The sequence below is a fragment of the Aphelocoma coerulescens genome, chromosome 3 (genome assembly GCF_041296385.1).
Source record: "Aphelocoma coerulescens isolate FSJ_1873_10779 chromosome 3, UR_Acoe_1.0, whole genome shotgun sequence".
Classification (NCBI taxonomy): Eukaryota; Metazoa; Chordata; class Aves; order Passeriformes; family Corvidae; genus Aphelocoma; species Aphelocoma coerulescens.
The window spans coordinates 18,413,803-18,432,376 of record NC_091016.1 but is presented as its reverse complement, the minus strand read 5'-3'; positions in this window follow the sequence as shown (position 1 = coordinate 18,432,376).

Sequence of the window (18,574 nt, the reverse complement as noted above, 5' to 3'; positions counted from 1 at the left end):
ACTCAGGTTTTCCACAACTGACAATCATTTTACACCCTTTTACATGAAGCATACGTATCTGACTCAAATTTGGGACAATAGTAAAACTATTTAGCTGTTTTAAAACATTGTACAACTTCAAAGCCAAAGCACTGACAGTCTGAACTGTGCTGCTCTTCAACTCACTGGCAGCTGTCAGTCCAGCTGAGCCTGCCATAGATCTGTGCAGGAGATAGGGAAACTGTTCTTAGACTCCTTCTTCTAGGGGCTGAAGGGATGGGAACTGGTTTTACAAGCCCAGTTACCCTTTATCAGCAGCTTTAGAAGCTAAACTTGCAGCTTTTTGTATCTCTCAAAAGTGCTGCTCTGCTGTATGAAGGGCTCACAGGTGTCTACTCTGGACTAAAATTTAGAGACAAACAAATTCCTTGCTTCTTTCCACATTCTCACTAGATCCTCCCTTTTGCTGTCACCCTGATGGACAAATGCAAAGAGGTGCAGGTCTTGTGCATCCTAGCAAAGGGTTTTAGGGAAAAAACTGCAGGTACTGCAACCTTCAGGGAAGCACAAGAACATGAATATGTGAAACCCAGCTGTCTTTCTGAGAATGCATATCCTGCCTGCCTCCTTGGTAGCTTTCAGAGGCAAAAATCTATCTTAGCTCAGTGTTTCTCTTCTGTATGCTAAAGTGGGTAGTGGGAAGACAAGTAGTTGTTTTGGTCTCTCCATCCATGAGTGTTACTTCCATGCAGCTTTCAGTCAGAATGCCTTTTCACATGCTTTTTCCTAGCTGCATCATATGAGAAGCATCTGACTTGAGAGCAAGTTAACAGGCTCTTTGAGCAAAACCTCGCTCTGTATCATATGGACATCAAAAATATTTCTGCTTTTTTTTTTTTTTTTAATTTTAACAGAGTTGTGCAGTCATTTCCTTAAAGGATCTCTCACAGATAATGTAGAGTGTGCTCATTCCCAGGGAAATCACATGCCCAGCTGTATCACAGCTTCATGACTTGGGAGGTTGGTGTCTCTCTCCAGGCTAGTGGCTGTTCTGAAGTGCATGGGAACATTCTCTGGGATTGCCCTAATGTGTCCCATTTTGGTAGTGAGGTGTTTATGGCAGGATATCTCAGGGAGATATTGGTCATAAACTGTTGCAGTCCTCCAAATATATCCAAGGAATTGTGGCTGGTTTATTTCAGGAGATGTAAATAATACCCGGAAATAGGACTACTGGCACAAATACAGACAGAGACGCTCCCTTGGTTTTGAATGGAAACGTACGTGACACCATCTGTCAAAATAACACTAAAACCTCTTGTACTTGCACAGAATATATGAATAGGGTCAGGCCCAGCACATGGGAGTTTTGTTCTGGAATAGACAGTACTTTCTAGGAGTCTTGCTCAGTTTATTCCACTTCGTAGATCTGCAGTCCCTCATTACTGAATACCAAAGCAAACATTGTGAGGAATGAGACAACTCTTAGAAAAATTAAAATAATTTATTAAAACGGAAAAATTACAGAAATTAGAAAAATATAAAAATTTGGGATCCTAGTGGCTCAGGAGGTATGCCCCAGGAGCGCAGGGATTAGAGATCTTCAGGCTTAGACAGCACTGGACCTTTGGTGGAAGAACTTGCAGTGCTGGGCTGACTTTTAGCTAATCCAAAAGTCAAAAGTAAAAATCATTAAAGGCTCCTAGATAGGAGTCAGGCTTAATTACCCAGCACCGATGTCCACTACAGCTGATCTGCACTGATCGCTGCTCTGCTCTGAGGGGGTGCATCGTTGTTTTATAGCGCCTTTGCTCCGCCCCCAGCCCGCCCACAGCCCGCCCAGAGCACACCCCTTTGGTCTCAAGTGATTGGTGCTTTCTTTTTGACAGATCATCTCTGTCTACCAATAGCTCGTCGTTGTCAGGGGGGTGGTAACAGCTGAAGTAAGGGTGGTAACATGCCCTCATTAAGATTCAGGTTGCTGTGGAGCTTACTTGCAGAATAACGGCTATGGGGCTAAAAATAGCAATTGGCTGTTAGGAACTGGGGTTTTGGAGTTAGTCCCGAGACTAAAAGTGCAAAGCAAAACCCTCAAAAAAATATTAAAATACATCTAATACCTCCCAAAACATCCACAAAAGCAGACAATGAACATAGGAGAAACAACTCTTACAGTGTACAAGTGGTTTAAAGTTTGAAAAAAAGGGATTTTTAACTAGGAAACTTTTAACTGGGAATTTTAACTGGGACTAGTGCAAATGCACTGTTTTGAACAAGTGAAAACACTGATAATGAAGCTTGATAGTGAAAACCCTAATAATAAAGCTTGATTTTTGTACCTGGGTTGATGGGTTAACTTTATCATTCAAAGAGCTGTTTAACTCAAAATTAACTAATTAAGGCACTTAACATGCAAAGGCCAAGCTAATAAGGGATTTCATGTATGACAACATTTTTCTCATAACTGAAGGAGATCTCATTCATGAGAGGACTTAGCAAGCAGCCAGGGGTCATGACAGAGGGCCACCTGTGGGCAGGAATCATGTATTGGTGTCACACTTCTATGTGGATTTCTAAAGAGTGTTCCTACATGGGTGTATCCCTGATGCCTCAGAGGTAACCAGACAGTTCAGATTTAAGCTCCAGTATTGAAGAGTGTGGTATATCCTTCTGTCTAAAAGAGAGCTAAGTACAGATCCAAAGTCCCCTAGACTGTAGGCTATGGATCTGACCCTTGGAAGCTCAACTTCATGCTAAGGGAATACTCATAAATTGTGTCATGAATGTTTGCACAATAGAAATCCCCCATGCACGGACCTGAGATCATCTCATTGTCCAGGTCTACAGCATCACAGAAGCTGTGTAGATGGCTTCTTTCTAAAGGATATAGAATTGAGCTAAAGATGAGATTCTCTCAAAACAGACAAGGCCAAAGTGGTGAGAAGGGAAAAGTGTGCAATCACAAAGCAGTCAGTGATGCATCCAAATCAATGGAATGTCACTGAAGTCTTACTTTTAAGCACAGGTCCTTGGCAGGCCCATCAAGCAGGAGCAGGATTGCCCCAGTGGGAGTGCCCAGTGCCTGCCTGGGAGCAGAGCTCCTGCTGCCACGGTGCCCTCTGGACCACTGTCTGTCTCAGACAGCTTCTCCCACCTCCTTAAGTTTTGTACAGTTTTGCTAAAGGATGAAATTTCCTTTTCGGACACAAATGTACCAGTCTGACAAGCAGCATTATGCCTTTAAGGTTATTGGTCTCTCTTTGGCTTTTCAGATCTTGGGACAAATCCTTCAGGCAATCCCAGGCTTCAAGCAATCAGCAGACCTCTTCATGTGACTTGAAAAACTGTGAGTTAACACTGCTCTGCTCTGTCAATGACTTCAACTGAAATGACGTCTGTCCTGGGACAAAGGAACGCAAACGTCTAACATCTTTTAAAAATGCACATGAAAAGAAAAAAACAAAACTAAAAAGAGAGCAAAAGTTCCTCGTTAAGTCCCCCATAACTACTCAGATGAACTGTGTATTGACTTGGGCCTGTTGGTGGCCATGGCGAGGGGGACATGAGTAAGGAATATGAATTATACATTCATGTTCAGCTAAATCCTTCCCGCTTTCATTTCATCCCCGCACAGGCTGTGGAGGAGCTTGTCGCTGTGCCCGCTAGGGGACAGAGCTCTGCCGCGTACATCCTCTCCTCGGGAGCGGGACCAGCTCCGACATCTGCAGCTCCAGCCCCGGGACTCTCTGGGATAAGCCTTTCAGGGAATTTTTAGAGTAATCAGATCCCTGCGAAATACATTCTCTGTTCATTTAGCCCTCTCTGGAGAATATATCTGTGAAATGACTCGTGCTGCGAAACTTATGACACTACCAGAACGATTGGCTTGAAGCCACGTTATTTGCTGGATTCCACCTCGCTGGATCAGCAAATAACGATCAGGACTCAGATCGAGCCCAGCTTGTCTCTGCTGGCACAGAGTTGTATCATGAGCAGTGTTCCCACTGCTAGAACTACAACTGTAGCAGCAATGGCAAGAAAACTGAGGAAATATAGGCAAAATTGTATTTTTCACTCCCCTAAGGGGCAAGGAGAAAAACATTGTGTTTTGGTTTTTGTTTAAAAAAGGTGCAAGGTTTAGGTGCTTCCTGTTTCTGATCTTCCCTCATGTGCTCATGTTAAGCAGGAGATTTACAAGGTCCATTGTCATAGCTCTGCAAGTTTTTCTGCACATAAGCACTTAGAATAGTTTATCTTAGTAACTTTTAAAGTAAATTAAATGAGTTTGTTTTAAAATCCTTACCCTTCAGCAGGAGTGGCAATTCCTAAAATAGCTTTTACTGGCATCTAGTTTATTTAACTTTGCATTAGCACCATTTAATCAAGCCTTAATTTAGGTTTTGAATGAACTAGTTCAAGCTAGTTTGAATCTCAATCATTCAGTAACTGAAGAGTTTATTACATATTAAGATAAATAAAATAAGAGTTTATACAGGGATTTTCTACTGATCAAATAAAGCAGGTTAAAGGCAAAGCTAGAGTTAAACCACAGTTAAAGTGTGGCTTTTCAAAACCTTGAGGCTTTTTTTTTCCTCTTGTACAATGAAACTGTAAGTTGAAGAAAAAACCAAACTATTTATTTCATATATCAAAGTCATTCAAGCATAAATCTCAAATTAAGGAAATAACAGTAACTAGTGCCTCCTCATCTTCTTCTTTGTAACTTCCCTCCTCTTTTCCACATCTGACAGTCATCAGTTGCTTCAAGGAGAACTTCAGAAGTTAATTATTTTAAAATTCTGCAAGGTATTGTACTTTGCTGGTGAATAATACTTCTCATCTGTAACTTTTTGTAAGCACAGTTAAGCACACCTTTATTGCCATTTCATTGCCATACTTCATCCAAATCACCTTGGTGTTTCCATACACCTCACAGATGTTTCCACATAACAATAGTGCGTGTCTCCAGGGCAACAAAACTTTGCAGGCAGTATGGGAGACACTCATCCTTGGTCAAGAACTGTCTTCATGGAACACAGTCATGCTGCAGCTCTCACAAACAGCCAGAGTTGATTGTTGCGGGTGGATAAACTCCATTATTTGTTCCTGCCTGTATTTGTCTCCTAAAGTCTGTGTAGGGCCTGGATGTATGTATATGTATAGCTGCTATTTACCAGCTCACAGAATGACATACAATAGTCAAGGAGAGAGAAATGAAAGAACATTACAGAGATCTGACATTGTCAAGGTGAAGTTAGCCTGTCCAAAAGTCATTATTCAATAGAGAATTTCAGAGGAGAAGACATTGCAAATAAATAAAAATAACAAAGATTCAAATGAATGCAAGCTACAGGTTTTCCAAAATATCTGTGGTGTCTGTGGAGGTGTATTGTTTTTTTCCTAAATCCACATGAGGAACTGGATAGTTGCACAAATAGAAACAGTGTGGACCTAATATATGGAAGCTGGGAAAATAGCAGAAAAGAGAATGCACTGTGGTAGAGCCAAAGTGAGCACCTGAGCAAAGGGAGGTGTGGCACCAGATTCTGGATTGGTGCTCAGTGATGCAGTCTGAATTCCCTGACATTTCCAACTGCAAACTGGCCCTGAGAAAATCTAGACCTGTGTCAGGCAGTCAGTTTGGTTTCCTCTTGGTTCAGTCAGGGGCTTTTCTGTGCTTGAAATCCTTGCTGAAAGAATGCCACCACTCTGTGGACACGTTGCCTGACAGTCACCAAGCAGCTCAACTCCAGCATCTGTGCTGCCACTGAAGGCAGCGTAAAACTCAGCAAGACACAGGGTGGGTGTAGTGTTGTTGGGGGAGCTGCAATACCCCTATCCAAAAGAAAAAATTACAGTTCTTCATGGCATGTAGGGAAGATGCAGTTTCCTCATCTACCCTATGAAGTCAGATGAGTTTACTCATACAAATGTCAGGAAAAAGCAAATGCAACTCCATAGATACCTTCATGTTATTTGTGGACAGCTTGTATTCCAATGTGAATACAAAAACTGTGATGAGTAGCATCCAAATCAGATATATTATTTAAAAAGAAGATTCCTGCACTATAATTTAGAAAAGGAAACATTAATCGTGGTGACTTTCTGTATGAGCTAGAGTAGCATTTAAGAGACCAACATTTCCCATGTACCCATCTCAAATGCTGAATCTGAGACACCCTGGACCTTGTTTTTATATGTGCTGAGCAGACAATAGTCCATACTTGTGCAAGTCATGAGGTTCATGAAGGTCATGAGGTTCATGGAAGTCATGACTTTCATTAAGGAAACAAGACTGGTTTCCTTTTAGACATGCAGAAATCAAGCCACCAAAAATCAGCTTTTAAAATGTTGGTCTTGACCTTTCCCTGCCTTGGTTGTCCCATCTGCATGGGAAAGATCATAATCCCCACCGAGTGAGAAGTGCCTCGAGGCAGCCCCTCTAGGGAGGGAGGGGGTGGCAAAGAGCTATTCTGTTGATGGAGATGAGCAATGCCCACTGTACTGCACACAATGCCAACAGTTAGATCATTTCTCACCCACCTCTGCTTTCCTCCCTAATCTGCATTTCTGTCTCCTGTGTCTTTCTCCGAGCTTTTCACACTCCTGTTTATTGCAACATGTATACAGGAGGTTCCATAACAACATGAGATTAATTTAATTCTTCCACCCAGCACAGCTATATTAGAAACCCGTTAAAACATTTCACCTCTAAAAGTAATTTCTTGTCTCAGACAGCCACTGTCACACTTCTTATAAACTCAACTCCTACTCTGCTTATTCAGGGAAGATTCCTTGTGCGTGCTGAATCAAGTCTAGCCCTCAGATCCTGAGCTGCAGTTAAAACAGCCAGTGACACAGCAGATGCACTCAGCAGGTGATGGCAGAGGAGTGCTCCTATACCTTGAAAATATGAACTTGTTCCAGCTGTAGAGGTTCTGTCTGAGCACACAACCTCTGTTCGACTCTAATCCCAGTGCTGAGCTAGTATGTCTAATGGCTTCTGAAGAGCTACCTTGTGCACACTAAGGGAATCAGCACTTCCGAGAGCCTTTAGCCACCAGAACCAGAGTAGCTTTGCTGCAGAAAGGAAGTAGAAGTGGGAGATTTGAGCAGCAAGGAGAGAAGAGCTTCTGGCTTAGGCACTGATTTAGAATACTCCTAGTCCAGGCTGGCTTCCCAATTCCTGCACAGACTTACTAAATATTCATAGAGATGAGAACCTTTATGATGCCTGACTTGGAGAGTAAACTCTTGGGCAGAGAGACTCCTGCATTATAAATTTTCCCATTTTTTGATTTTCTCTTTCTTTGCCGTTTCTTTTCTTCTTTGCTTCTGTTTCATGAGTTTTTTTTACTCAGAGTTTGAATTAAAATGCAGGAGACTGAGAATTCATCTTCAGACTTGGTTGTTTATTATACCTTATCTATAATACAGCTGCACAGAGTATGCTTTCAAGTTAACAAGGTGGAACATGGCCATGAGTTCTAACTTCCAAGGTTTTTTAAGGTCTAAATTAACCAATTATGAAATACCAAGTAATATGTTTTTATTTATAATCCAGTTACTAACTTTTCATGTCCCGGAGTGCAGGACTTTTGACCCAATAGCATAACCCCTAGATTTGTGAAGAAGATGGAGAAAGGAGAAAGGAAGAAGAAGATCCACACCCAAATTCCTCCATATTGTAACCTATATCCCCTAAACCTAATTTTCCACATTTCTACATATTCCACCCAGTGATATAAGTTTTAATTACACAGTAACAACCTCAGCGTTATCACACAATTTAGGGAGCTTTTCCTAAGGTTTCATGTCGAATACAGTGTGTTTCTGAGGATCACTGCTTGTCAGCACTGAAAGGCTGAAATTCTCAGAACCCAGGGTTCCACCACTGCATGTTATATACATGTGCTTTTCACTTATGTTTATGAGGTTCTGACACATAGGGTAATTTGAATAAATTTTGAGTGGGGTAGCTGAGCAAAATAAATCAGAGTTAGGCTGAAATTGGTTTGAACTGATTCATAGTAGAGATATATGGGGTTTATATGCATTCACAAGGAAAACTGTAAAATGTTGCTCTGGTTTGTGGAACATACTTTAGTCAACTCAAAATGAACTCTTTCCTTCGTATAGTGAAAAAGTAAGTTAAATAGTAGATTTATAAAATAGCTGATGGTAGTGGCCACCTCTTCTGCAAACACAAGCACTCATGTAGGCAGTGTAAAACCCACATCTGAAAGGATGTGACCCACACCTCTCATTTCTCACAGAAGCATCTTCTCCAAACTGTTTTACATCCACCAGATTTAGTCAAAGCGAAGAACTGTGTCTAATGTTGTGATCTCTTTTGATCTCATTGTAAAGTGAATACATTTCTGACATGCTGAAATAGTTCCTTTCTATGTTAACAACATTAACATAATTTTTGGTACAGCCAAACTATACTGCAAAGTTGATGGACAGCGAATCACTCTAAACATGTGCTGAAAGAGGTCAGTTGTCAGCATCTATTATTAGTGTTTGTGGTTTATTTGAACTGTTCAGTGGACTTCTATAAATAGGATATAATCTCCTATTGATATCTATAGAGAGTGGAAAAAGCATACAAATGACACCAGCCTGCTGTGTACTTTTATAGGAGGACTTACAGTGATGGGAGTCTTTTTGCTGTAAAAATGTTTTTGTGAAGTCTGAAACAAGCATAAGTTGACTCATGCAAGAAAAATTGAATCATAAAGAATAGCTATTTAAACATACACAGAAATGAACCCAAACACCTTCATTAGTGTCTGCAAATTGTCAAATTGACTCTCCCCACCATATAAGCCGGCCAGTCCCCACCAATGGAGAAAGAAGAGCTAAAAAGAGAAAGAAAGAATGGCAGATGGGACAAAGAATTGATAATACAAAAACTGTTAACTCTGCTGCCTTCAAAACTAAGACTTTTTGGAGGTCTGCAGTCCAATTTATGCCAGATGTTCTGAGAAAACACACCATACTTTTGAATATGGATCATGGTGCAACATGGAATTCTAATCAAATACCTGTAGTGTTGCATTGCCCATCTTATTCCAGAAAGGAATGCATCTTTCTTCATCTTTTCCTAATGTTCTTCTGTGCTTCCTTGTCCTCTTGTCATCCTAATTCAGGGTCCATCCTGCCAGATGCTGAGCTCGCCGTGGTGCTCATGCTGCCAAGAGCTGAGTGCCCTTGAAGCCATTGTTCTCTTGAGTTTTGTCACAGGATCTCTGTTTTCCTTGGTTTCCAAGGTTTCCTGATGGCCAGCAATATTATATGGTGATAAACAATAGTATGAGCTGTTCTTTAGAAGGAGGGAGAGAAAGAGGAGGGAGAGAAGGAAGGAAGAAAGGAAAGAAGGAAAGATGGGGAAAAAAGGAAGAAGAAGGGTTACGGGGAACAAAGGGAGGGAAAGAGTGGAAAGGGAATTGCTTCCTGGACAGCATTTGTTCTGGCAAATCCCAGGGTCACTGATCAATGCCAGAGTTGAGCATTCAGCAGCCACTGAGCACTGGACTGTGTCATTTCCAGTGTGCCATGAAAGCATATCCACTCACCATGGAGACAGGAAGGACAGAAGGACAGTGTGTGACTCCTGTAGGACAGCTGCACAGTTTTGCCAGCTGCAGTGCTGTCATTACGCCCTGATGTAATGTAGGATGGACAGGAAAACCCCAAACCTGTTCCTTGCACTCTTCCTTAGTCTGAGCTGAGGGGAGGAAGGAGGTTTGACTCACCAGGAAATATGAGTGATATATTTTATGGGAATGGCCTTTGCTGCTGGTGCAGCTCCTGCATTAGCCATGTGCTGCCCTTTTTCTGGGTTTGCTGAGCACACTGCTAGTGCCTGGGACCTTTGGCTTCCCTGGGCTGGGACAAAACAGCTCATCTCCCTGAAAGTAGCCCCTCAGGATGTAGAGACTGGAGAGAAAGGACAAGCCAGCTAGAAAAGAGTTATTGTTGTGTGGTGAAGTGTCAGATGGAATTGGACACCAACCAGGGCCTGTCTGCAGAGTCGTGGTGATAGGGGATCATTCTTCTCCACAGAAGCTGCTCCTACCACAGGCTGCATGTCTGGACTTCTCCTCAGGCAGCTTTCCTTCAAACCAGGGTTTGGTGAGAGTACATCAGGTGCTCTGTTTTTTACACCACTTTCAGGTTTATGGCAGGTGATGTAATCTCTCTTGAAATAGGAGTGATAATAGAAGAGTACCAAAAAAATCCAGAGGAGACAAGTTAGTTGTCATCATTTCCAAACAAAGCTATGATAACTAAGCATTTGATTAAAAAAAAAGATAAAGATGGATATTAAAAAGGCCTCATAGGGGCATTTTAAATCTAAAATTGAGGCTGAATAAAATGGTACAATACAGCTCTGTTAAGTCATAATCCTCCTTGTGTTTTTGTCATTTGGGAGCAGAGAAATGTAGAATTTTCCAAAGCATAAAAATGGATGTAGAAACACAAATATTAGTTGTTTTCAGCCACTTCAGTGTGAAATGAATTTATAGGTACTAAGATGATACTAATATGTATCTTGTCAGCATTCAGCAGATGCCACGAGAAAATTAAAATTTTTGGTACGGCAAGATACAGATCAGGATGAAAAAAGCACAATATGATGACACTATATTTCCACTTCCTGGGCTTAAAGTAATCAGAAATAACCAAAACTTATTTTTTCAGTATTTCTGCTGCTAAGAAATACTGCGTCAAGATTTGCTGAGAATAACCAGAGAGACAAAATCAGGACATTCCCTACCGCCCTCATCTCCTACCTTGTAAAGGCTTACTGTATATGTACCTACATCTGTCCTACCAGGCATTCTGAGAGTTATTTCATGTGCAAAGGAACTGATTTACTTTGCCAAAAGCTCAACCTGCTGCTGCTACTCCTTGAAGTTTGTCACATGAGGCAGATACTGGAGAATCCCTTTCCATTTTGCTGAATCCATGAAGACTAAGCTGACAAATGAACATTTCCATGGACTCAGTTGCAAGTATTTGCAGAAATTCTCTCCTTCCCAGCACTTTATTTTTGAAGACTCCTTCAGCAACCATTCTGCAGTTTCCAGCATCACCCCACCAAATTGACTGGAACCAATTGCTTCCAACAAATTTCCAAAGTTTCTTCTGGAAGAAGAGGGATGAAAAACTTTGCCAGAGCTCTCCTCAAAAAAATTAGCACCTATGCCCATGGCCCAGGGTTGATCTGGCAAAACTTGATCAGCTTTTTCTTCTAGTAGAGGCACAAAAGGAGCGGCAGCAGCAGCAGTTTTTCTCTCACATACTGAAGGGACGAGAGAAGTTGAGACTGCCAAGTCAACTGTTGTCTGGAACAGAAACTCAAGATGTTTCTGAGGAGGAAGGCTCCATTTTCAATCTATTTTCTCAATTTGACTGAAATCTCCAGCTGTGGCCCTTTACCTGACCAGCCAGGCCTTGTCCTGCTAGACAAGATGGAAGATGAAAAGCAGTGGTGCCAGCTGCCAGGGGAGCCCAACTGATAGTTCTCAAATGTCACCACAACACCCATGATCACATCACAGCGTGGCCTCTGTCTTTTGGCAAAATGAAGCAGAGGCAGAAGAAGTTGCTAAATCACAGTGGTTGTTTTTCATTTATAAAGCTGCAGATGTTTTGAGCCAAGGGTCAGGAAGCAAACAAAGCTGTGTTTGCATTTCATAAGTCCTAAAAGGTCGATGCTGCATCCAGTTGTCTCTGGGAGCTGGTCCCACAGGAGGATGAGGAAAAGTGTTAGGAGAAGCAGTGCCCCAAACTTGAACTTTTTCAGCTGGGCACCTTTCACCCATGCAGAAATGTTTGTACACTTTTTGTTCTTGAGGCGAAGCTCCTGCATCAGTGCCTGGGCAAAGAGCTTTGAGCAGCAGGGCTGGGGCTGCAGCTACTGCCTGACTGCTGTGCTTGGGGGCTGCTTCTCCTCTAGGCATGGCTTCCCCTTCTCCATGTGGCTCCCTGACTGGCACCTCCTGGCCTCCTTCATGTACCTACGGCCAAAAGACGTGATGTTAAAAGAAAACAGAAATCTGTTTTCTGTGTCTCTCCATTTCTCTGTAGAATAACCCAGCTCTGTGGTTTCATTAGCACTGCTTCAGGTACTGAGGTGATGCTCTCAACTTCCAGCAGTGTCTCAGTGGCTGCTCCATAGGATTAACTGTGAATAAAAGGTTACCTGAGTACATTTTCAAAATTAAATAAACAGGAACTACTCATGCCAGCCCTTTCTTGGGTGGGTTTCATGTGCTTTTATTTGATATTTACCCTTCAGGAACCCAAACAGCAAAACCAATGATGCTCCACTGTGCTTTTAGATTCAACCCTCTCTGCAAGACTGCATGTCTTTCAGTAAAGGAAAAATTTGATTCAATGCCTGCAGGAGTCAGTGATTCTCTTCCCTTCAGCATTTGGGTCTGACTCCAAGAGTTTTATGAAACACTAACAGCAGCGTGAGGACAAGAGGTGTGAGCCCAAGAAGTACTGGAATAGTATGGGCAGAGCTAATAAAAGCTGGGAGTTTGGGCAGAGCAAGAAGGGTTTCCTTGAGCTGCCTGAAACCCATGGAAGGCCTGGCTCAGATAGCCACACGGAGCAAATTGTCTGGACTTTGCTGTTCACCTGCAGGGAGATGGAAAACAAAGGCTGCCCATGTGGCAGGGCCAAGCTGAGCTGAGGCAGCTGCAGATAAATTACTACAACAAGAGCTCAGACAGTAAAAGAACAGCCAGTCATAGGACAGGTACAAGTAACATACCCAGTGTCTTGGCTTCACTGAACTTCATCATGCAAATGTAACCATGAGAAAACAGGAATAAGGAAAAAGGCTTTAGCTATTTTTGTCTGTCCTTCTCTGTAAATACAAGAGCCAAGGCCATCAATGCAGTCCTGAGACCCCAGGGTGGTCCTGGCTTGGGCTTGTGGGCAAGAAAACCCTTATTGCTTTCTCTGCTGCTGCTTCCCTGCACTGTGTTGAGCATCAGTTCTCTCTCCATTGCTCTCCATTTTCTGACTTGTGCCATGGGCAGGACTGGCCTCCCCACTGCCCAATGCTTGGAGCTCTTCCATCTGCAGAGAGTTATCTATTCATTCATCCTGTTTACATTGCATCAGCTTGTTATAAGAAAGGCTGGTCCAGTATGCTTACCTTAAATGTGGATGGAAAAAATGATATCTGCCCAGTGGAAACTGATTTGAATTCAGCATATTATTTAGCACCTTGTATGTAAATCCTTGCTTTCGATCTCTGAATAGTACAAGTGAAAATAGGAAATGTGGAAAAAAGTACTTCCTCAGAAGCAGAAGGGATTTTGAACTGAATTCTGGAAGAGAGAACTTGATAAGTTTCTGTCCCAGAGACAGATGAATTTCTAATTTGGGTGTACAGTGTAAGACCTGATCTGTAGCCTATTCAAATCAGTAGGTATTTTTCTTTGGACATAACAGGCTAACATATGCAGACTATAATTTGTGTTTCTAGCTACAGTTGTTAGCCTTTTGGGGGTTTTTCATGGATTATCTAAGTGACAGAGAAAGAGCCAAGACTTATTTCAGGTGGGATATAATCAACTTTATGTGAGTCTTCCCAGGGATTGATCTGGTTTATTATTCTGGTTATTTCAAATGTAAGCAAAATTAATTAGAGACTTTCAAATCCTGCTGGTACTCAGAATTGCTGCAATAATTTTGCACTTATTGATGAAAAGCTTCCATAATTTTAAATGCTTAAGCATATCAACATAAAATATTTGACTGTAAGCTCATCCTTCTGTAATGATTTGGAAAACTGAGTGCTGTAATAGCTGTTCCAGATTCATTTGCCTGCAATACAGCTAATGTCTCAATTAAACCAAATCAACCAAAACTCATCAACATTTATGCTCACGAGTGTGTTATGCACACTTTGAAATGTTTGAAAATGAAAATTATTCCAAAACCAACCCATCAGGACTACCCTCCTAAAGACAGCATTTATCATTGAGAGCAGGTTAGACCAGGTGTGGGCTTTTTAAACCAGTACTTTGTTTGAGACAGAACTTGACAAACCCTCTGAAGTTTTTAGATAATTCAAGGCCCAACCTTCCCTTTTTACAACTTATTGTACCAGGCAAATGGTAATATTCACCCAAAGGAAAAAAAAAACCCTCTGAGAATCATTTAAGCATGAGGAGTGGGAGAGCATAATTTTGAGGGAGAAAAAGATGAATGTCATTAATCATGTTTTTAACAGAAAATGAAGTGCGGTGCTGACTTCAGGCATTATCTATCTCTGGTAAACCTGGTAGATGACATCTCTTAACAACTGCCAGGCAAATTTCATCAAGAGAAAATTGTCCTGCAAGGATCATCATCCTTTTTCTGGATGTCTGGAAGCTGAGACACATTTTGTTTTCATGTAAATGCAATTGAAATCTGTGTTCATATTGACAGCCTGCATCTGAGGGACTCCAAACTCCTTCCATCCATCTTCCATCTAAAATGAAAATCTATTTGTTCAATTACCTTAGGACATGGAAGCTGCCCCAGCACTACTTTCCCTCTAAAGGAAAAGGGATGAATCCCTATTTTGTCAGGCCTGTAAGGACTCCCCTGGTCCTTGCAGTATATTTTTCTTGGATGCATTGCAACTGTAGGTGCTACTAAGTGTCTTGCCAAGGAAGTCAAGTTTTCCATCACAGAGCAAACAAGTTGGGAATATGGGAAAACAGTGGCAAGGAGTGTTACATTTCTGTGGAGAGACTCAGCTGGCCACCAGCCAGCAAAGCCACCACTGCAGCTGTTTAGTTAAAAAAGAGAGAAATGTAATATTTGATGACAATCTAATGTCAAAGTCCATGACATCACCTGCCTCCAGCTGCTGATTAATCACGTGAAAGAAATTAGTTTGGACATGAAAGAGTGTGAATCTAACTACTGGGACAAATAAGTGTGTTCAGAAAGGAAGGAGGAGGAAAGAACTTAGCAAGTTATTTGGTCAAACAGTTTATTTTAGAACAGCCCCAACCCCAATTCTCTCTGTCCCTGTAAAATTTGCTACTAAATCCTCATGGTCTGATTTCACTCCTATAAGATTCAGTCTTTTCACTTCCATGGAATTACTACAGGTTTCTCCATGAGCAGAACTGTCCATCAGCTTGATGGACTGGAGGTGAGAAAAAGGCATGGAGGGAACATTAAACCACTGACAATTTCGCAGTTTCAGTGAGGCTGAGCAGTGAAAGAGTCACTGGTGTGTGTCTCAAGAATTTTGGGAAGGCTTTCTAGGGCACTTACCACTTCCAGTAACATGGGCATTTTGTCTCTCATTCTCCTTAGCTCAGCTTTCAGAAGTGTTCCTAAGAGTTCACAGGACTTGTTTGTGTACACTTGTCACTTTCCATCCAGTTGATTTCCCTGGGAGAGGATGGGAATGTGACAGTGCAGGTAGTTCAGGGCTTTCAAGTTAGGAGTTGGGAAGTGTTAGAGGCCATGTAAAAATCTCTGCAGGTGAGATCACTGTTTAGGCAGTAAATATGATGGCTGGCCTTTTCTTAGTTGTTAGAGTTCATCTCCTCCTCTCTGGTGGTCTCAAGAGTGCAAAGGAAAGCATTCTGCAGCAAAATGGAAGCTGATTTGTAGAAGACCAGAGTTTCACCCATTATTCTGAAGTCCCTTCCAGTGTCCCTCCAGCAACTATAATGGAATGACATCCAGGAGGGAGCTGGGCCCAGCTTGTTGAGCAGTGCAGTGAGGATGAACTCCATTCTCTGGTTCATCAGTGATGCACCACTTTCTAGATTGCTAAGGCAGCCTCCAACTGTCTTTCTTGGAGGTTTCATCACACTCGTGATGTTTCCTCCAAAATCAGGGCCCTGCCTAACTCAACAGCCTCACATAGGATCTGTTCCTGCAAATAGTCCAAATGTCCACTTGTCTAACTTCAAAGTCTGTTCCATCCACTATAATAAATCTCAGCCTGCTCCATTTTCCTCTTCATCTCTCTTTGAAACAATTGAAATGGCAGATCATTCCCTGATGACCACTGTTGCTGGTGACGCAAATGGCACCTCACTGGATCCTGTAAGTCTTGTTCAGCCCCATCCATCATCTTAACAGGGAAGAAGATATGTCAGGCAAACTGTCTCTTAATGAAAGATAGGGCTGTAAAAAAGGAAAATATTTCATTGTTTCAACATTTTGTTCCTTTTAGGAAATGCCACATATGTAAAACAGAAGGAAACAAAGTGGTTGGGGTTTTTTGTTGTGTTTTGTTTGTTTGTTTGTTTTTGTTTTAACATAAAACACTTGCAATCCAGTCTAAAAAAATAATCTTGAGAAGACTTAGAGAAATTTGCTTGTGTAGCTAAGGAATGAAGTGTGTGTGTCTGCCAAGTGATGGGTGTTTCCAGGATACTGTGTCTCCTACCAGAAAGGGTTATTCCGAGGCATTTCTCTGGCAGCTTTTATTAATCTCCGTCTCTCTGAGCCAGAAGACAGGAAGATGTCAGACATCTGTGCTCTTGCACTGTTCCCGTTTTCCTATTCAGGACAAGGCTGTCCTCAGCCAGTGAGAGAGAACGTAAAGGAACTGGCAAAGCTCAAACATTTTGTCAAAGGGAGACACATTTTTAAAGTTAATCCTTAGTGCTCTGTCCGGGTGCTCTCTTCCCGCTCCTCATAAAACAGTCCTGAAGAAAAACAGTTTCGGTCTGTTCCCAGTGGAGAAAAGACCACGAGAGATGCCAGCTTTTCCAGTGCCTCCAGCTGGGGGTGCAGGCTGTGTCCACAAAGGCTGAAGAGACATCAAAGAAGCCACCATCTCTGAGGGCAAAGCTTCCCACCTGGCACTGGAACCAGCAGAGCCTCACCAGCTCTCCTGGTCCTCCCATTTCCATGCTCTTTCTGTCCAGGCAGGTGTCTCTCTGTCCCACTTGCGAGACAGTCCTGCTCTTCTCAAACAGCAGAAGCCCGTGGGCAGAGTGGCTGGTGTGTGGGTGCAGGCCCAGCTGGAGGGAGCCATGGGAGATCCCCACCAGGGAGCCGCTGAGCCTCTTTGTTGTGCCCCTCTGCAGCTCCATCTTCTGCCAGCTCTGCATGGCTCAGGCCAGCCTGAAGTCCTACTTAATCCAGTCTGGAATGCTGCTGTCAAGGATTGTGGGAGAATCTGGTTCAGACATCAAGGGCTACAGGCCCTATAGCTGTGCCCAGAAAGGAGGAGAGCAAAGAATGGAAAAGCAGCGAAGAACAAGTGGGGAGTAAACACAGCATTTCTGCTGAGGACCTGCAGGCCCCACATCTCTCCTCGTCTGTACTTGCTTTTGCATCTCATTCAGTTACTTAGGCAAAGAGGTGAATTCTCCTGGGAAGAAAAGACCAGCCAGCTGGAACTCCGTGGTGTCAGTCCCCATCCAGCAGGAAGTGGGGAGAAAATACATAACATTTAGGAATCATTAATGCTGCAGTTTAGCTCATCAGCCCCCATTCAGCAAGATAGGAAATGCATGGTTAATACCTCCCCTCTGGGCCAGTTCTTCATCTTCCCCAGCTGTAGTGTGATTTTAGTGTCCTAATTTCATGCAGCCAGACCATGAACTATCTTTCACCTTTTGCAAAGGAAAAGAAGGATGGGGAACCACTCCCTTGGAGCACAGAGTCGTGAAGAGTGGCAAACCATGGCAGTGAGAGGGACCACCCCGGTTCTCAACATCTGTCTTCTTACTCAGGCACCTAAACATGGGTTTAAATTTCTCTGTTTAGTTACACAGAAGTGAAAACTCCAGCTCTAGTGTTGCCTGGTATTAGAGAGCTCACGGCAGTGGAGTGGGAAATGCCAGTGACCTGAAACTCTGCAGTGGTGACTTAGAAATCTTAGACAAGTGCCCTCTCAGAGAGAAATAACTCTGCTGATCCAGGAGCAACCTGGAAATACCTGAGGGAGGAAGAAGGGCAGCACAAAAGGGAGGCTTGTCCTGGGCATACCAGCCAGAGGAGGTAGAAGCCCAGCAAGGAAAACTGCGTTGCCTTGCTCAATTTGCAGCTTAAATCCAGAGCTGGGGAGGCAGCTCAGAGAGCAGTTCACAGCTCCAGGAGGGGATGTCTCCAGAGTGCTCCAAGAGTGGTTATCTCCAGAGCTGGGGCAAGGGGCTGCAGGGAGATAAGGCTCTGACTAGTGTTAGTTGGAGCTGGAGAAGCTGCTCTTGGTGCTATTAAAGTGCCCCCTCATTATGCCTGGGCATATTTGTGTGCATGGATGTATGTATAGAAACTTGTGACACTTCTGAAAATATCCTAGGTGGACATGTGTGCTGTTTTTCTGTAAGGGCTTTACTTACCTCTAGCTGTTCAGAGGACAAGCGTGATCCAGCATGCAGATCTCAGTCTTTCTGGGAAAGATGTTCTTGCTTGAAGCAATTTTATGTGCAAGGACTGGTGTTTTCCAGTAACTGCTATAACACAGCTGCTTTTCAGGGTCAGGGTCTGCTGACCTTTGCGATTTGTTGCATAGCAATGAACAGTGCTGCATACAGAAAACAGCACAGAAAATACTCTGCTGTCTGGCAACATCATTTAGGAATAT